Source organism: Marmota monax, unplaced genomic scaffold (assembly GCF_021218885.2).
Source record: "Marmota monax isolate L192 unplaced genomic scaffold, Marmota_monax_Labrador192_F-V1.1 WCK01_AAM20220418_F8-fsc00186, whole genome shotgun sequence".
Lineage (NCBI taxonomy): Eukaryota > Metazoa > Chordata > Mammalia > Rodentia > Sciuridae > Marmota > Marmota monax.
This window is the reverse complement of record NW_026694725.1, coordinates 1607080-1624687: the sequence shown is the minus strand read 5'-3', so window position 1 is coordinate 1624687 and position 17608 is coordinate 1607080. Positions and strand designations below refer to the sequence as shown.

The window sequence follows — 17608 nt, the reverse complement described above, 5'->3', positions numbered from 1 at the left end:
GGATCACAAGTTCAAGGCCAGCCTTGGGGACTTAGGGAGACCCCGTCTCAAAACGGAAAATCCAAAGGGCTGGGGATATAGTCCAGTGGTAAAGCATTTGCTTATCATGTGCAAGGCCTTGAGTTCAATCCCCAGCACCACACACACACACACAAACACACACAAGCAAATACTAAAAATTGTACTAATAATCTGTCCTTAGTGGTTTTGCAGGTGTTTGCTGAGCAGCATTAATGTTGCAACAAACAGTGGATATAACCATTTACCAACTCTGTGACTTTGGGAAGGGTATTTAATTGCTTTGTACCTCAGCTTCCTTGTCTGTAAAATGGAGACATAGTGGATATTGTTGACAGTTTCAAGTGTCCCCTGTCCCAGTGATTACTTCAGCTGAAGAGCTGCCTCATCCGAGGCAGCCTGGAGCAGCCTGCATCCAAAAGCTGGATGATGCAGAAGTATAAACGTCTGGCCCCTTGTTCAGGCTTGAGGTAATTCTGCAGGCCATCCTAGCTCTGGAGCCGCCTGTGTGAACTGCCAAAGCTTTTGTGGTGATTACATCATCCTCTGCTTCCCATTTGTCTGGTCCTGCTTCATTTTCCATCATAGGACTGGATTTAGTAGTACTTCCACATATATCCCTCTCATTCCTATTTCCATCTTGGAGTTTGATGTCCTGGAACTAACACATGAGGAGGTGTGTTTGTCAGCTTTCTGTCACTATAACAAAGATCTGAGAGAGTCAACTTATAAAGATGTGAGGTTTATTTTGACTCACAGTTTTGTAGATTTTTGGTCCATAATTGACTGACTCTAGTGTTTTGGGGCCTGTGGTGAGGTAGTAAATCATGGTAGAAGCCCATGGTGGACCAAAACTGCTGAGGCAGGAGGATCACATGTTTGAGGCCAGTCTCAGCAACTTAGTGAGGCCCTAAGCAATTTAGCGAGCACCTGTCTCAAAAGGACTGGGATGTGGCTGAATAGTTAAGTACTCCTGCGTTCAATCTCTAGTACAAAAACAAACAAAAAAACCCTAAAAAAGAAAACTTATTGGAATTATACAGTGTACCTTAGGTATCCTCTGGGGATTGATTCCAGGACCCTCACAGATACCAAAAATCCATGGATGCTCAAGTCTCACATGTAGAATGACATAGTACTTTCATATAACCTATGTGTCTCCCTCTGTAAATTTAAAATTATCTCTGGATTACTTATAATACTTAGCATAATGTAAGTGCTTTGTAAATAGTTGTTACCTTATGTTGTTTAGGGGATAATGACAAAACAAATAAACAAACAACAACAACAACAACAACAAAACAAAACAAAAAACACCTGTACATGCTCAATACAGATGCAGGTTATTATTATTATTATTTAATGTATTCTGAAGTTGGTTGAACTCTCAGATGTGGAAACTGCTGGTACAAAGGGCTGACTATACTTTCCCAATGAGATGGACAGAGCTGTGACCTGACCTGCTAACATTTTTTTCTTTTCTTGGAGAGGGAGCATGTGCCGTTATTTAGTGTATGTGTGAACTCAGCTTTGATTTGGATCAAAGTTCTGCCTCTGATTGTGTGGCTGTGGACAAATTATTTAACCTGTCTGTACCTTAAAATCTTTATAATAATAATATTTACCTCATATGATTAGAGTAAGGACTAAAGGAATTCAGATCATAAGGTGCTTAGGATGTTATATAATATACTATGAGCACAATTTATGTCTGTAATAGAAATAGAATACACCAGTGAGTAAATAATTATTTATTTAAAACTATTTAGAGTAAATTAATGATAGAGAAAATCCCTTCGCTTGGCATGGTGGTGCAGACCTGTAATCTCAGCGACTTGTGAGTCTGAGAAAAGGAGGATCACAAATTTGAGATCAGCCTCAGCAACTTAGTGACTCCCTGTCTTAAAACAAAAAGAAAAAACCAAACCAAAACAAATAAAATAAAATAAAAGGATGGGGGATGTAGCTCAAAGGTCAAGTGTCCCTGGGTTTAATCTCCACTATCCACCCACCTAGAAGAAGAGAAGATTCTGTCTGAAATCTCAGCTATTTGGGGCATTGAGGCAGGAGGATAGTTTGAGCCTAGGAGTCTGAGATTAGCTTGGGGAATGTAGTGAGATTCCATCTCAAAAAATAAATAAATAAAGAAGCAAACAAATAAATAAAAAGAGAATATACATCACTAGTAATTTGAAGGCTTACAAAAGTTGTATTATTATTCTCTTTATTCATTTCTGTGTTTATTTTTAACTGATACATGAAAACATTATTGTTAAATGCATTGTTTACAATAGAATCACATTACAATCTTAAGTTGACCTAATAACATGTGATAGGAATAAATAAATGAGCAGAGAAGTGATTGATACATGACAGCAGGCTGCAAATAGGCACCTAAAATAAACAAACAAAAAAAAAAAGAAGCTAATTTTTAATTACCTAAATACTTTGGGGGCAAAAGTTAATGAAGATGTTCCTGTAAGTCTCAATAAATGTCTACCAAAATATAACAATGAAGTGTTCCTTTTTTTTTAAAGATGTAATATTCATCTGGTGAAAGTAAATATGAAACTTTTCACTTCCTCCTTCTTGAAGTCATGCAAAATATGCAGAGATCAGCCCCACACCAGAGGCTGAAAGTGCTGGCAGAGCGTTTTCTACCACCGAGAAGTTGCGGTGCCAGGTCTTAGAGTGCATGTTGTCACAGACAGCTTTTTAAGAATCATGCATACTTTTACGATGTAGATAAACGTATGGCGCTCTGCCATGAGCTTGCATCTGCATGTGATAAGGGGCCATCACCCTTAGTATTTCATTGCTTTGCACTCACAGGACTCTCCCTCTGGACTCAAGCAATCTTGGACATTTTCAGGAGCATAGAAATTAACACCATCATCCCTGCTGCTGTTCTACTCTGTCTGAATCCAGAACATTCCAATATGGGCCAAAATGTCTTTTTTGTAATTCCATGTTTTGCCTTTAACAAAAAATATATACATGGTAGAAAAGACACAAAGACCTACCACAGGATTTTGGTGATTTGGTTATAAAGAAGATGCATCCAAATCCATATTTTGAAAGTGTGTTTTTGTTTGGGACCCATGAAGCTTTGGCACTGAAAACATTATATGTTAAAATTCAGGAGAGGTGGGGCTGGGGTTATAGTTCAGTGGTTGAGCGCTTGCCTCGCATGTGTGAGGCACTGGGTTCGATCCTTAGCACCACATTAAAAAATAAATAAATAAATAATTAAATAAATAAAATAAAGATATTGTGTCCATCTACAACTAAAAAAATATTTTAAAAAAATTCAGGAGAGGTGAGAGGTTCAGGTATATCTAAAGCATTTCACATGGTATGGATTATTTTTTAACTTTCCCTCTTCTATTAAACAAAATTACTTGCAGCAATAATGATGAATTACAATGATTGTATTTTGCTGGACGCGGTGGTGTATGCCTGTAATCCTAAACTCAGGTAGGAGGATCAGAAATTCAGAGCTGGCCTCAGCAACTTAGTGAGGCCCCAGTCAACTCAGCAAGACCCTGTTTCTAGATTAGGAAAAAAAAAAAGGGGTGGGGATGTGGCTCAGTGGCTAAGTGCCTTTGGGTTCAATCCCTGGTACCACATACACACACACAAACATACACACGCACATACATGCACACAGATTGTATTTTATGTTGATTCTTACCAAACAAAAATATTGCAGCTTGTAAATTTGCTTTCCTTTTCTCTGTTTTAAGCTTGAAACACAATTAAAAAGTTTAAGTAGATGGAAGCCAAATAGCTCAAGTTATTTTATTGAGTTTATTATCTTTTTAAAACATTTTTTATGTCTGCACTTTAATTTTTTTATTACTATAATGAAATACCTGAGGCAGATTAACTTCATAAAGGAAAGAGGTTTACTTTGGCTCATAGTACCAAAAGTGTGAGGCTGGGTGGGTGCTTCAAGCTTGGTGATGGCCTTCTTGCTGGCAGAACCTCCAGCTGGCACAGAGCATTCATGGACAGTGTGTGCTCTGCAGCCCCAATACTCTCATTATTTCCTTTGAGTCCACTACTGAGATACAGAGAGACCCAATTCCACAGCCTGCATTTACAGACTGAGCAGAAGAGAGCTGAAATAATTCAGGAAGAAGGAAACTGTAGAAATTTACTACAGAAAAGAGCACATGTAGTTGAGTCTGAGGGTGGCAGGGTCCCAACATATTACTTAAGAATTAAATTTTCTGGCCAAGCACAGTGGTGCATAATTATAATGCCAACTACTGGAGAGGCTAAGGCAGGAGGACTGCAACTTTGAGCGCAGTCTCAGCCATTCAGCAATACCTATCTCAAAATAAAAAAGATAAAAAGGGCTGGAGATGTAACTCGGTGCAACAGGCCCCTGGTTTCAATCCTTACTCCCCAAAATAATCTGTAGGCAGAATTAAATTCTGTGTCAATTATGTTTTTTTTAAAGGCCAAATTATTAAAAACTGCTAATTTGAAGTACATATATTATTGAAACTCAATGGTCACACTTCACTTGTTTTGATTTAGAATTTAGAGCAGGGCTAGGGATGTAGCTTGGGGGAAAGTTCTTGCCTAAGCATGTTCGAGACCCTGGGTTTGATCCCCAGCACCACAAAAAATAGACAAAAAATCTCTCTTAAGCCAAAAGATATTTTTTTTTCAGGGAGGAATATTATACCCTCAATTGACTAGAATTGCTGGCTTTTGGACTGATTACTATTTTAAAATTTTCTGTAGACAAGGCCCCCTCTATTGCCTGTCCTTGGTGGTGTTGGAGCACAGTTCCTACTATCCGGCTCTTGAACACACTTGGTAAAGAAGTTTTATTTATTCGTTTATTTGTGGTGCTGAGGATGGAATTCAGGGCCTCACACACTCTAGGCAAGTGTTCTATCACTGAGTGACACACCCAGCCCTCTATCTTTCTTTTATGAAGTGACAGAGGGATGACTCCTGTCAAAAGTCAGGTGGGCCTGGTTTAGTGGCTCACACTTGTAATCCCAGTACTTGGGAGGCTGAGGCAGGAGGATCCCAAGTTTGAGGCCATTCTGGGCAATTTAGCAAGACCCTGTCTCAAAATAAAAATAAAAAGAGCCGGTGGTATAGCCCAGTGGTAGAGTGTCCCTGGGTTCAATCCCCAGTACCACAAGAGGAAGAAAATGGCAGGTGAGATGAGAGAACTGTCAGATGCTTGGACTACGGGCAAGGAATATTTTAGAAAGGAGGTGACAGGAATTAGAATTGGTGAAAATTGATTGCCTTCACACTGTGTCTGAGCACTCCTTGGTAGATGTTTATAAGGTAGCCAGCTGAAGCCCTTAGTTGGCATACTTTCCACTTTTCATTCTCCATCCTGCTGCTTAGACTGCTCCAGCCATCCTAGACCATGCAGCTGAGGAGCTCACCCTAAGGACAGCAGGGTGGGAAGGATCCTGGAACTCTGGGAGCTCTATTTATAATGTTCTGTACTTCCAGACTTTGTGTGGAAGAAGTTAGATTCCTGCTTCCAAGGGTCAGGGAAAATCCTAACATTTAAGCCAAGATTGAGAGGATGACTAAATCTGATCTTCTTACAGAGAAGGTGGAAAATTTCAGGGAGTGGGAGGCTCAAGTAGGAAAATCAAGAACAAAGTAACATCTAGGTGCAGTGGCATGCTTCTGTCCTCCCAGCTAGTCAAGAGGCTGAGGGAGAATTGCAAATTGGAGGGCAGCCTGGCATCTTTGTGGGGTCCTGTCTCTAAATAAAACTAAAATAGGGGCTCGGTGGTAGAATGTTTCCTTAGCATGCACCAGGCCCTGAGTTTGATTCCTAGTGTGAGATCAGGCAAGGGGCGGATTTAAAAACACCGCCAAATGAGGCTTTATTTGAGACTCACTCCCAGGGGGAACTCTATCAGACCCACAGGGTGGACAGGGGAGGGTCTGAGGAGAAACAGCATGGGAGCTCCACCCGACTGGAATTTTATGGGGCTTAAGGAAGGAAGGGAAGGGCTTGGGACAGGAAAAGGTGTTTTTAGAGTCCCTTGTCCAGCTGGAGTTGGTCGGGGGAGCTGGCTGAACTCCAGGATTGGTCAGGAGATCCTGCTGATTGACAGGCTTTTCCATAGGCATCTGATTGATCTGACTGATGTTTGCTCATGGGCTGTTTTGTCCTAAGACACCGCCACCAATCTGACACCTCGTACCCCAAAGTGAGGAGAGAGAGAAAGAGTGGGAGAGAGAGGGAGAGAGACAGAGACAAAATATGCCAAAGACAGCATGGTGAGTTGGACTGGAAATGAGCGAGCTCAGGATGGAGGAATGCAGGAGTTCCAGGGACTCTCAAGAAGGAAGTCCAGAAAGATTTATGTGTGCTTTTTGTCATAAGCTGATATTACAGTCTGGGAGCTCTGGGATGCCAGGAGTCTCTCAGAGGCCAAAACAACAAATCCAGGGCTCTCCCCTCCCAGAGTTGCTCCAGGCAACTTCTGTTAGTAAAGAATCCTGTTTACTACCCTCTGACTCACAGTCACCTGTGGTTTCTATGGTTCCCACCAACAATGAAGCGTAAATCCATTCCTAAAGGGTTGGGTCTGCAGGGTGGGGGTGTCTTCTCCCTTTTCTGGCTCTGAACCTAGCAAAGCTCCTAGCTTCTTGAAGGGTGTTGAGGGGAAGGGAGAGTGTCTATCTCTGGAATCTCAGGCCTAGTTTTCCTTGGGATGGAATGAGAGGGACACTGAGACAAGGAGCTGAGCAGGGTTAAAGGGCTGATCTCTGCAGCCAGGGCTAACTGTGCTGGAGGTAGCTGAACAGAAGCTCTGTTCCCTCTACCCAATTAGAGAAGGAACCTCAGAGATGGGAGGGAGACAGAGAACTTCCAGAACAGAAAGCTCACCGCAAGATTTGGGAAACCTGGCCACTTTCTTCACTCTTCACAGGAGAGTTCTGTTCCCCAAGGCTGTGGCAGGAACAACAGGTCAGATTTATAAATGCAAAGCTGGCAGAACCAGGATGTTCGACAGCTGGTGCAGACACAAAGAAACCAAAAGAAAGGGAAGCCAAAGGGGCAGGTGGCTTTTTAAAAGACTGCTGTACCTCATACTTGTGCACAATATCTTACAGATTACAAAGCACTGTAACCTATGACATTTTCTCATTTGCTTTTTGCAGAACCCTGTGAGATAGCCAGGGCAAGAAATGTCAAACCAAGAACTTAGTGGTAGAGTGCTTGTCTAACATGCACGAGGCCCTGGGTTCAATCCCTAGTACTGCAAAAAACAACAACAACAAATCCCACTCTACAAAGTGTGAACTCAGACTTACAAAAGTTGCTTAACTTTATTTAGCCAAGATCAAAAATAGGCCTAAAACCTTCAGGTATGTATTTTAGTGCCCTTCCAATTTGGTGATTTAGTATAAGTAGTTTTTTTATTGCTATATCAGAGGTTGCACCTGGTACTACTGAGCTACACCCCAAACCCTGTCTTTGATCATTTAAATGAGTGTCTAGGACAGGCATGGTGGCACATGCCTATAATTCCAGTGACTTGGGAGGCTGAAGCAGGAGGATTGCAAGTTCAAAGCCAGCCTTGTCCACTTAGTGAGAACTTGTCTCAAAATAAAAAAAATAAAAAAATAAATTTTTCTTTTAAAGGGCTGGGGGTGGGTATCCGTGTGGGGAATGGGTGTCTAGTACACACATTCTCAATAGTTTGGTTAATTTATAAAATTGTCACAAGTTTTAAAATAATGTATTAAAACATTAAGAAAATAGTAACAATGGCTCTCATAAATCAATGAGAAGGATATTATTTGTAATCTTCTCTAGAGCATTTATGTTCATCTTGATGTCAGATAGTTTGACAACAGATAGCTCAGGCCCCTCATCCTAGAGGTGGAGAGAAAGGCAGAGTTCAACTTAACTCATAATTGTAAGACTGGGACTGGCATCAAGTGTTTGTGGCTGTCCAGACATTCTGGATAAGCAGATGACACTTGAACTCAGAATCGTGAAAAACATTCTAAGGATGTTCATAGCAGCATTATTCATAATACCCCAAAGTGGAAGCGATGCACATGTGCATCAAATGATGAAAAGATAAACAAACATGACATATCTGTACAATGAAGTTTGTTCATCCATAAAAAGGGATGAAGTTCTGGCACATCTTATATCATGGATGAACCTTGAAAAATTCAGAAGTGCAAAAGCCATACACAAAAGGCCACATATTATAGGACTCCATTTATATAAAATGTCCCAAATAGGCAAACCCATAGAAAGAGAAAATGATGCGCAGTTTCCAGGGGCTGGGGGAAAGGAGGGAAGAAGGACAGACTGCCACTTTAAGTATGGGGTTTCCTTTTGGGGTGATAGAAACATTCAGGAAGGAGATAGTCCTGTTGGTTGCACAGCCCAGCAACTGTGCCAAAAGCTACTCAATGCACTTTAAAATGTGCATTTTATACTATGTGAATTATACCTCAATAAAAATGCCGAACAGAACACAACAACATTCCCCAGAGCACCTTTGCCCTGTAGGGTCAGGGTATTTCACCACAGGAGAGAAGCAGCAGTTATTTTTGCTGGCTGCCTGTTTCTACCTGAATACATTGAAAAGAATGTTTCCTTAGTGACTGCAATTTGAATTATGGTGAAAATTTTTTTTTTTAATTTCCTTCAACACTAAGTTGAGTTCAGGAGGCATGTTGTTGACTGTTGGTGGTTCTCTGTGAATTAAATAGTATTCAAACTGGCATTCCAATGATCATGGTAATAATAATGGCCAGATTTTATTGAATACTTTTATATGACACATTGTCCTAAGCAATTCACATGTACGTCTTCCCTGATCTTTACCACAGCTGTATGAAACAGGTATTATTTTTACTATTATAATCACTCTCAGTTTTCAGAGGGAAAAATTGAAGCATAATTTTTTCTTTTATCACAATTTCAGCTATTTTATTGTTCTCAAAGTCAGTGAATCATCTATTCTAATTCTACTGTGCCTTTTTTCACTCACAAAATAACCTCATGAAACAAAATATATTTCTCTTATAGTATGGTATTTATTTATTTATTTGATACTGGGGATTAAATCCATTGGTGCTCCACCATTGAGCTGCATCTCCAGTCCTTTTTAAAAGTTTTTTTTTTTTTTTTTTAAGTTTTAAGATAGTCTTGCTAAGTTGCTGAAGCTGGCCTTCAACTTGCAATCCTCCTGCCTCAGCCTCCGTAGTCACTGGTATTACAGTTGTGCACCACTGTGCCTGGCCTAATATGGCATTTTAGAGATAAAGACAACGCATATTCATTGAGTTCTTTATCCTTGTATATGCTCATTTCATTCTTTTTTTTTAAAGATATAATTTAAGTTCTTTATTTCTTTTTTTTTTTACTCTTCCTATTTTGACACCTATTTCACAGTCACTACATCAGAATTTTAGCCACCCACTAGGAGAGCCAGCACACACATTTGATGGTGACTGCTGTTGCACATTGTTTTCTGTTGTTATGTGGCATCCAACAGTGGCATTTGGTGAAACTGTTTCTGAGTATTTATGTCATTACATTGCAGCTGGTTTGTCCAGCTTCTTTGTCATCCAGTGGTTTACTTGTAGGACTGAGGGCAACTTTGAGGAATTTGCTACATTCTTGATATGGTTATGTTTCCCACAATATTAAGATTGTATTCTGGGACAATGTTATTTTGTGCTTATTCTAGAAAAAAAAAATCGGGCTCCTGAGCATGAGAAGACAAAAACTTTGGTGAATGTGAGCCATGATTTGACATTTCACAGCACACAATGTATTGGGATAGGAGGTGAAAAAGCAACAACACCCAGTTTCCAGAATCTTTGAAGTAGTTTCTATCTACAGACTCTCTTTGCTGCTTGTGCAAAATATCATGCTTTCACTTTCCTTTGTCCCAGCACATGCAAACATTTAATATTCCCACAGAACCTGCTTACTGTTTAAATGGATGACAGCATCTGAGCTGTCACACCTATATTATTATTATTGTCACTGCTACTTTATGAGTCAATGAAGCACTTTTGAGCCATTAATGACTTTTGTAATTATAGCACAACAGTATGAATGCATAAAACACATTTTAAAACATGATCAATAACGTTCATATAAGGTGAAAATAAGATTAGCCAAGGCCCTGGGAACCCGTGTGCACTCTTTAAGGTTGCAATATTTACTAAGAGTGTAATAATTATTAAGGAAACAAAAATATTTTAGTGGTCACCATAATCAGTGTCATATTTAAATGTGTGGAAAGTAGGGAAACAATTATTTTTTCATTGTTTCCCCTGAAACTACTAGTCTACTTAAGGACCATTGATTAAACTATTCTTGGGCCCCACTAAATAAACATTTAAATGCTCCAAGGGATATTAAATTCCTAAGAGATGGGCTGTTGCGCAGGTGGGTGGAAGGAAATATGGGTGGAAAGAAGCCATCTGAAGTATTGAGGAGTATTCAGAATGAACTCAGAGCTATTTTCCGAGGTCTACATTTCCACCTCTGGCAGAGGAGTTCTGTGCAGTAGCTACAGCTCACCACCAGAGGGCACTGTGGAACTAGGGATGCCAGTCTTGGTTCTCGTCGATCTAGAGACTTACTCCTAAGTCATTCTTCACTGCTAACCATCTTTCAGCTATTTCCTTTTAACAACTTTTTTTTTTCCCTGTATTGGGAATTGAACCCTGGGCCTCATGCGTACTAGGCAAGCATTCTATCACCCTTTTGATGTTTTATTTTGAGATAGGCTCTTACTCAGTTGCCCAGGTTGACCTCAAACTTGTGATCCTCTTACCTCTGCCTCCCTGGAAAACAAAATTACAGGCATGGGCCACTGTGCCTGGCATCCCCTCAGCTTTTTAACCATATCACTTGTGTTTCTCTCTTCATATTCAGGGTTCTTAACCTAGTAACCATAACTTCTGATGTTTAGTCAACATCAGGAATTTATATATAAAATATGTTAATTAGGTGCATTTTATTTTTGGTCCAGAGTGAGGTTTAAATCAAATTCTCAGAAGGATATGTAACACTCCTCCTCCCAAGTGTCAAGAATTATTGCCTAAGCAGTGATAGTCCTTTGCAAGTGTAGAATACAATAATGTTAGATACCAATACACTATCAAGTGGCAAGTACTTTATACATGTAATTTAATGTAATACTCACCCTCCCTTGCAAGATATCCCATTTCACTGAGGAAGAGCTCTGGGCCACAAGCTTGGAAGTAGGATTCCATTCCGGAGATGTCTGACTTGCACTGTGGTATTGCTATACCGAGAAAAAAGGGAGAGAGACTTATTTGCTCATCAACAAAGATATGTGGGGTACTGAGGGTGTGTCCAAGCCTTGTCTTGGGTGGTAGGGATTGAGTGGTGAGCAAAACAGCCTTTCTTCCTGCTCTTATGAGCTTAGCATCGGAGGTGATGGTGGACATGTTAGTGGGAGATGAACAATAAACAAGTAAGTGCCTAAGTATAAATTGAGAAAAAAGCTTTGAGGAGATAAACAGGCAGCAGCATAAACAAATGGGGAAACTACCAACAGGCTGGCCAGGGGAGGCCTGTCTGAGGAAATCACATGTGAACTCAGAATAAGGATGAGGAGTCTGCCATGGAAGAGCTGCAGATGGAGCCTTCTGGGAGAGGAGGAGCTTCCTGCCTGTGAATCTGGGAGGCCACTCATGTGGTGGAGAAGAGGAGCAAAGGTCAACAGGGCTTTCTAACTAGTAAGGAATTCAGATTTATTCTAAGTGAAATGGAAAGTCATCGTGGATGTAAAGCAAGGAAAAAAGATGCAATAAACATATTTACATTTTTCTTTTTTAACCGTGACAATAAAAACAACAAAATTTACCATCTCAACTATTCTTTTTTTTTTTTTTTTTGTACTATTCTTTTTTTTTTTTTTGTACTTGGGATTGAACTCAGGGGCACTTAACAACTGAGCCACATTCTCAGCCCTTTTTTGTATTTTATTTAGAGACAGGATCTTGCTAAGTTGCTTAGGGCTTCACTAAGTTGCTGAGGCTGGCTTTGAACTCACAATCCTCCTGGCAGCTTCCTGAACCATGGCATCTCAACTACTCTCGAACCTGGTGTCTTAACACATTTATTCAATAAAGACATGAAAATAGCCATTTGAAAAGGCTTTCAACGTCACTGATCATCAGGGAAAAATAAATCACTATTAACCAGGGACAGTGGCACATACCTATCATCACAGTTACTCAGGAGGCAGAAGTAGGAGGATTGCAAATTTGAGGCCACCTAGTGAGACTCCACTTCAAAATAAAAAACAAAAAGGTCTGGGGAGGGAGCTGAGTGGAAGAGTGCTTGCCTGGCATGCATGAGGTCATGGGTTCAAAACCTAGTACTAAAAAAAAAAAAAGTTTTAAGATACCACCTGATAGTCTTTATGATGGCTATTACAAAAAAACACACTGAGGTGTATTTCAGTGGTAGAGCACTTGCCTAGCATGTATAAGGCCCTGGGTTCCATTCCCAGCACTGGGGGGAAAAAGGTTAAAAAAACAAGGGTGTAGAGAAAAGGGAACTCACACACTGTTGGTAGAAACAAAAATTGATATACTCTATGAAAAACTGTGGAATTTTATAAAGAAATTAAAAACAGAACTGCCATGTGACCCCAAATCCCTTATATTAAAAGGAAATAAAGCCAGCACCGCCTAAAGACACCTGCACTCCTATGTTCATTGCAGCATTATCACAATAGCCAAGATATGGAAGTCACCAAAGTGTCCACTGATAGGCGAATAGATAAAGAAACTGTGGTTCATACAAGCAGTGGAATATCATTCAGCCCTAGAAAAGAATGCGATCTGTCATTGCCATAACACGGACGAGCCTGGAGGACAGTTTGTGAAGTGAGATGAAGCGGACACATAAAGAAGAATATTGGGGGCTGGGGATGTGGCTCAAGCGGTAGCGCGCTCGCCTGGCATGCGTGCGGCCCGGGTTCGATCCTCAGCACCACATACAAACAAAGATGTTGTGTCCGCCAATAACTAAAAGAAATAAATATTAAAAAATTCTCTCTCTCTCTCCCCATCTCTCCCTCTCTCCTCTCTCTTAAAAAAAAAAAGAATATTGGATCATCCCACTTATATGTGGAATCTACAAACAAAAAAAATCAGATAAACAGAAAAAAACAGAGGTTACCAGGGGGGCAGGGCAGGGAGTGGGGAGGAGGAAACTAGGAGATGTAAGTCAGAGGATACAAAGTGACAGACACATAGGATGAACAAGTCTAGAGATCTCACGTGCACGGTCACAACTATAGGTAATAAAACTGTGCTGTGCACAGGCTCACGGAAAGTGAGTAGATTTTAGCTGCTCTTGCCACAAAAATGAGGGAAAAGGTAACCATATAAGATGATGGCTGTGTGAATTTGCTTCACTATAGTAACATTTTTAGTACTTATATGTGTCCTATCTCATCGTGTAGTACACCTTCAGGATATACATTATTATTATTATTTTAAAAAGAGGTTGGATTCTGATGAACAGTAGGAAATAGGCAGTCTGAGCAAGTGGATAAGGGGAAGGGCAGGGGCTTTTGGTGGTTGTTTTGGCTAAATTTTATAATGCATGTGGGAGCTAATCATGGTGGCACACACCTGTAATTTCAGCAACTTGGGAGCCTGAGGTAGGAGGATCGCAAGTTCAAGGCCAGCCTGGGCAACTCGGCAAAAGCCTGTCTCAAGATAAAATTTTAAAAGGGCTGGAGATGTGGCTCAGTTGTAGAACATGAGTTTAGCATGCTTGAGGGCCTGGGTTCCTTCTCCAGCATGGAAAAAAAAATGCATGTGGTATCAGATTGTTCTGATGCTGAAGGGAATGATCTGGTGGAAACAGAATAAACATACAGTTAGGAGAGTGGGGACAGCTGGGGAACAATGGGAGGACAAGATACTCTGAGCACCTTGAGCCATTGACCTCAGAAAGATGGATCCTTCCTGTGGCATCTGGTTAAAAAAAAGGAGCAGGCTTGCTGTAGCCGGGTGAATTTGGTCCTAGAAAGTTGAGAAAGCTCTTGTCTGATGGATCTACATTCCCAGTGAAGGGAGATAAAAACCTATCAGGCAAAACTTGGGAGGGGGCAGGAGACCAGGAGCAGTTCCTGGATAGAGAAGAATGCATGTGGTAGCCACTGAGGGGAGTGGGAGAGAGAATGTACCTTGAAAACATCTTAGGTGTCTCTCCAGGCACCAACAAACCAAAAAAACGTTAGGATAGTTGGACGCCATTAGGAGCCCACTGGAGCATGTCAAATGTCCCAAGGCCTGTGTGTAAGGATTGGTCCCCAGAGTGATGGTGGTGGTGGAAACCTTTGAGAGGCAGGGCCTGTGGGAGGCCCTTAGGTCATTGAGGGCATGCACCCAAAGGGGATTGTGGGACCCTGGAGTAGTCTTCTTTTCCTTCCTGAAAATGAGGTGAGTGGTTGTACTCTGTCTCATACCCCTACCGAAATGTGCTGCTTGACCAGAGGCTCAGAACAACAGGGCCAATACATCGTGGACTAGAACCTTCAAAATGAAGCCCAAACCATCATTTTGTTTTTATAAGTTAAAGATCTTTGGTCTTTTGTTGTAGTCACAGGAATCCGACTCACAGGTGGTAAACAGATTATAGCGCCTTTATCTGGCTGGTTATGTTTCTTCCAGCTGTGCTTATTTTTATTGGTGCAGCCTGGAGGTGTTCATCTGGGGGCTGAGGTTCTGTTAGGAGTGTATGATAGAGGCAGGGAAGGGAACTGGGGACTTTTGTAGGGAAGTGGCTCTAATGAGGATCCATAGACTCTGCTGGATAAAGAGAGAAGCCAGAGAAAGGTGACTGGTTACCAGAATTGGATGTTCCCAAAGCACTGGTTCATAGGTTGTCCTGAGCATGTGGCCACAGAGTGAAAAGATGGCACCTATGCTGGAGAAGATAAGGCAGTTTCAGGAAAATGATAAGATTTAGGGTGTGGTCCTGGCAGTGGGAGGCCTGGGAGGCCGAAGAAGTGGTCATCCTAGAGAACAGGACAAGGAACACAGGGGTCAGGGTGATGGAAGGGTCTCTCGCATGGCTGTTGAAGTTGCCTAGAATAATGAGAGGAGTAGCCAGGTGTGGTAGTGCATGCCTGTAATCCCAGTGACTCTGGAGACTGAGGCAGGAGGATCCCAAGTTTGAGGCCAACCTCAGTGACTTAGAGAGACCCTGTCACAAAACTAAAAATAAACAAATAAACAGAAAGGACTGGGGATGTACCTCAGTGGAACAGTACCCCTAGGGTTCAATCCCCTGTACCAAAATATCCATAACAGTAATAGGAAGGAGCAGAGTCTTCAGGAAACCAGAGGCCCAAAGACGTGGGCAAGAGTGAGAAGAGAGGGGCTGGGGATGTGGCTCAAGCGGTAGCACGTCCGCCTGGCATGCGTGCGGCCCAGGTTCGATCCTCAGCACCACATACAAACAAAGATGTTGTGTCTGCCGAAAAAAACTAAAATAAATAGAGAGTTTTTTAAAAAAAAAAAAAAAGAGTGAGAAGAGAGTGCCAGAGCTGGATGTCCTGATTCTCAAATGTTTGTAGGGGAACGGCAGGGATTAGTGGGTACAATATAACTTCCTGAAGTAGCTGTGGGGACCCAGGAAGATATTAACCTCACTTCCTGCCCCTAGATATGTGAGAGATGTGAGAGAAAGATGAAGGCTAGATTTGAAGAGGAATTCTCTAACCCTGACAAGTATGAGGCATGAAGACTATCAACTAAAGCTGCCCTAGGAAGTTTCTTTTGTTGTTGTTGTTGTTGGGGGGGGGGCAGTTGGGACCAGAACCCACCCCTAAATCTTCTTCTTCCATCTTCCAATCTCTTTGAGGGCTGATAGAAACTGTCTGGCCTCTTTGGGCTAGAGATTTCATTCATCTAGCACAAATCTCCTGAGCTCCAAGACTAACTCTTCTAGGCACTGGAGACACAGAATGAACAAAATGGAGAAGAAATCTCTGCCTCCATGGTAGCTTCTTAGCAGGGAGATCTGTTTAGATTTGTTCTTGATCAACAATTATCAGAAAGAAGTTAATTACTCATAGATGCTAGAATCTGGATGTTCAGTGAGTTAAAAGTGAGTCACTTTAGTTGCTGGAGAGAGGGGAGACGTGGAGTGGCAGTGGAGAGAGATGGACAGAAGTCAAGAAGAGGTATCTGAGACCAGGGACTTTGAGAAGTTGAGAAAATATTTGCTTTTCCTCGTAGCTGATCTGTCAAGCAGGACCATAATCCCCCATTCCCCAAACAGTCCTGGAATTAAATGAAAGTGTTGCCTAAATAATTAAGTGCAGTACAAATGCTCATTATGCCATTACTGAAGTCTCCATTTCATTTCCTGAGTATGGACACAGTAATAGCATGTACCTCCCTCAGGGTGGTTGTGGGCATTAAATAAAAACAATATGCATAAAAGGCTTAGTGTCTGGCACATGACACTGGGTAAATGTCAGTTATCATCATTAGTTGTATCTCCTGTTCATCCAGTGAATTCTCTGCTGTCTCAGGATCACGCTCCACCGGGAAGGAGAAAGGGCTGGGACTCCAGGGCCTGGGTGGGGTCAGGCTTGAAATGAGCCTGGGCCGAACCTGTGAGCAGGCTGGGTGCCCACACTTAATGGCATAGCTTCTTGGAAGTGAAGGAGGAGGAAACCCACTAGTAAGGAAATCTTTGTTCCTCCTTCCCTCTCCCCAAAGTTCCTCATCCATCCTCTCATTCAAACTGAGACTGAGATCTCCAACTTTTCACTTAAAAAATGTTCATATCTACAAGAAAACAGGAAAAAATACAATGAACCCCATAAATTATTCGTTTAAGTTCCCTAATGGTCACATCTTGCTAGAACTCAGAGGGTGGAGAGGGCTCGGAGAAGTTCTGCAGAGGCCGCGCCACCGGGATAAGGCTCGGCTAGCTGCCCCGGGGACCCGGGCTGCGCGTCCAGGTATGGCCGCGAGGGGGCGCTCCCGGAAGAACCCCAGAGGGACAGAGCCCGCTCTGTGGGACCTCAGTGTCTGCGGGTGACTCACCGCGGCGGCTGGAGGATGAGTCAGCCCTCCCTGGGCTTCCTGCGCCCGCTCCCTCCCTCGCTTCTCACCGCGCGGCCGCGCCCAGGCCGCCTGCTCAAATCTGACCCTTGGGACAGGGTTGGGGCTGGGGCGCGCCGCCCTGACGTGGCCAGTTCCCGAGGCTGCCCTCGCGGGCCCGTTTCAGGCCCAGTACTGGAGGCCCGGGCCCTTCCCAAAGCCGGGCCGGGCCTCCAGACGGCCTTGCGCCAGGATGCCTGCGGCCCCATCCGGGGCGCCCTCGGGGCTCCTCCGCCTGTTCCCTTTCTGCGGTCAGGACCTCGGCAGAGGCCCGTCCCTCCCCCGGAAACTCCAGGGTTCTGCCCCACCCTCTCCGCGCTCCCCGGGGCTTCCCTTGCCACCCGAGGCTGGCGCCTTTTGGAAGAGACCCAAGGGCAGAGTGTGCGAGCCCGCTGTGAAGCTGAGGCCGCAGCGTCCAGGGCTG

At 42.6% G+C, this 17608-nt stretch overlaps 1 long non-coding RNA gene across 1 annotated transcript; it reads right to left on the bottom strand.

The window, feature by feature from the left end:
- Nucleotides 1-2247: 2247 nt before the first annotated feature.
- Nucleotides 2248-17405, bottom strand: LOC124079005 (uncharacterized). Its single transcript, XR_006847118.1, has 3 exons — nt 17128-17405; nt 11220-11321; nt 2248-2412 (listed from the first exon to the last, which is right to left on the bottom strand). It is a non-coding gene; the product is annotated as an uncharacterized LOC124079005 (long non-coding RNA).
- Between the last annotated feature and the right edge of the window lie 203 nt (nt 17406-17608).